Genomic DNA, 2,749 nt, shown 5'->3' on the forward strand with positions numbered 1-2,749 from the left:
GTGGCACTGGGTGGGGGGTCAGTATCACAGGCCTGCTCTTCTGAACTGGAAGATGAATGAGAACTGAACTGAACCCAGGCTCCCCTCCAGGAAGGCTGAGCTCTAAGCCGCACGGTCAGGGAAGGGAGTGGGGTAGTGGCAGGGGCTCAGCCTTTTGAAAACTGGGAGCAGAGGATAGGGTTGGGGGAGGTGAGAGGAGTTGAAGGTTAACACTAGAGAATCCCAGAATCAAAAGCCCTCAACCAGCTCCCCACTCTGCAAAGGTGCATGTGAGTCATGCAGAGTGAGAGGAAGAAGGGGGCTCCTGGTTTGGGATTTGCAACTCCTTCTTGGGTACCATCTGAAAGAGCCTGCATAGCCCAGGATCTTGTTACAACAAAACCTCTGCTTTTGTGGCCTGGCATCTCTGCGGGGGGGTGGGGGGGGTGACGGAGTGGGATGGGAGGGGGGAGGCTGCAGGAAAGAACAAAGCTCCACAAATACTCCTCAGATGTGTAGACAGCTCTGAAGCCAGCTGGTTCAGAGGCGCCTCCCACTCTGTATTATGGCTGCTGGAGCCTGCAGGTATTGACCCCATCTTCGCTCTGGGTTGTTTGAAGTAGGCTCCGCGCCCAACATGGGGGTGGGGCTTGAACTCACGACCCTGAGATCAGGAGTCACATGCTCTGCCGACTGAGCCAGTCAGGCATTTTGAGTTTTAAAAAGGAAGCCAGAGAGGTCTGGTGGACCCTGGAGAGACCACGATTCTATTCTCAGCTCCACCCTTTCTAACTGGAATTTTTAGGCAAGTTACTTCACCCTCATGGAAGCTCAATTTCCTCTTCTGGAGGTTGGGGTTACCACCACCCACCTCTGTGCTTCAGTGAGAAGATCAAAGGGCCTGTCTGGTACTTAGTAGGTAATTCATAACTATTAAGTCTCACACACAAGGTTGGCCGTATAGATCGAGACACAGGAAAGGCAGTCTCTGTGGCTAATCCTCACGCCTCTGCCCCAAGGGATCAGGATAACCACCTGAAATCAAAGGGCTCTTTCTTCTACTCAGCTAAAGGCAGAGGTTACACAGACACCCCAGGAGCATGTCCACAGGAAAAAGAAAACAAAGGGTCACAGGAAAGATCTCTTTGGCAACCACTTCAGTAGTTTCACTTTCTAGGAGGTTCCTCTGAGCTTTAGTTGTACCCGTGAGATGAAAGACAGACACTCTCCTTCTCAGAACTGAAACACCATGTTGCGTATTTATCTCCTTGTCCCTTGAACATCGTGAGGCCATCCGTGCTCCGTGCCAGCACTCACAGCTGTGCCACAGACTCAGCATCACGCGGGGTAAGACTGAGGCCGCGTGCAACCCCAGCTGAGGAACAGAAGGCGGGGCTGGATGCACACCTGCTCAACAAGCGGATGAACGCGGTTCGTAAGTAGTGTAGAAACTGGACTTCTGGAACAATCCTAAAGATAGGATTTTCTCCAAGGCTACCGGGGTTCTAATAAGGTCTCTAATAAGAAAACAAATCAGCAAGTATTCCTGTCATTCTGTGAGCAAATTAACAGACCCTAATTCGGACTCAGTCTTGCTGGGGAGGTGACTTTGAAATGGTCAAATGAAAAGCAACCTAATAGGGTGACGCTATTTCAATTAAGGGAGGCCAGGTTAGAGTCAGAAATAGTATATAAGGAACACGAAGGCAGTCCCTTCGGGTGTAGATGAGATTCAGAAGGCACAGGCAGAAAACAGTACTGCTCTGAGAAACAAGTAGGACAACTGAAAAAAAGGGCTGCCGTTTTGTTAATAAGGTCCCATTAAAGGGCTGATGCACAGCTTTCGAAAGAGCAATACACCTGTTGCCAGCACTAGGTCCCTCGGCTAAAACATCCAGTTTGTGATTGAGTTGCAAGCAGTTATCACTTAGCTCATAAACTCCTGTAGCAGAGAAATCTCAAGAATATCACACCTCGACCTTCTCATTGCTGCTGGAACTCTACTAAAGAGGAATCAGAGAGGAAAGGAGTTTGAAAACTGGACTGAGAAAGCCGAGGTGTTGGCATGTATCAAGAGCCCCCTCTAGCGGTCCGGGAAATAAATGCAGTAACTCGGGATTTAGGATATTGCAACCTCTCCTAGCAAAGGCTTCTGCCTTAGACATGGCCTGGTCCTTTACAGACGGTCTCTGAGACCTGAGTCCCAAATGATTTGGCCTTCAACCCATGTCCTTCAAGTTCAATTTTCTTTCTTTTCTTCCTTCACCTGTATGTACACTTCCATGCCACCAGTTCTTAAAACCAGCATTTTTAATGGCTGAATAATTTCAGACTAAAATTATGAGGCTAACGCTGGACCTGGTATCACTGCACACTTGAACGTTTGTGTATTATATAATCAGCACACCAGGTGCTGGTCTGAAACCACACGGAATCCATAAAAGAGAACACTCAAATGCTAGTGTTCCCTTTGCAATAGACCTTCAACCAGCCAATGCGATGATTTGAGAGTAAATATACCCGTGTTCTCTTCGCAAACCTAATCTCGGTGCTGCCTCGTATCCCTATGTGCTACTGGCAGCCACGAGGGCTCTTACACCCAGGAGACTCTCCGTCTCTAGCAAGGGGAGACGCAGTGCCACGCGGTGGAAGATTTATGGAGCAAGACTGGCAGCCAGGAGTAATCCAGTCCCCCGAGGACATTAAGTGAGACAAATGATCAGACTCCACCTAAATACGTGACGTCTAAAGAAAAAGGGAGGAGGGTATG

General features: G+C 49.0%; 1 non-coding gene across 1 annotated transcript; it reads right to left on the reverse strand.

The window, feature by feature from the left end:
* Positions 1-608: 608 nt before the first annotated feature.
* Positions 609-687, reverse strand: TRNAR-CCU (transfer RNA arginine (anticodon CCU)). The gene has a single exon. It is a non-coding gene; the product is annotated as a tRNA-Arg (tRNA).
* Positions 688-2,749: the final 2,062 nt, after the last annotated feature.

This window comes from Halichoerus grypus, chromosome 7 (genome assembly GCF_964656455.1).
Source record: "Halichoerus grypus chromosome 7, mHalGry1.hap1.1, whole genome shotgun sequence".
NCBI lineage: Eukaryota > Metazoa > Chordata > Mammalia > Carnivora > Phocidae > Halichoerus > Halichoerus grypus.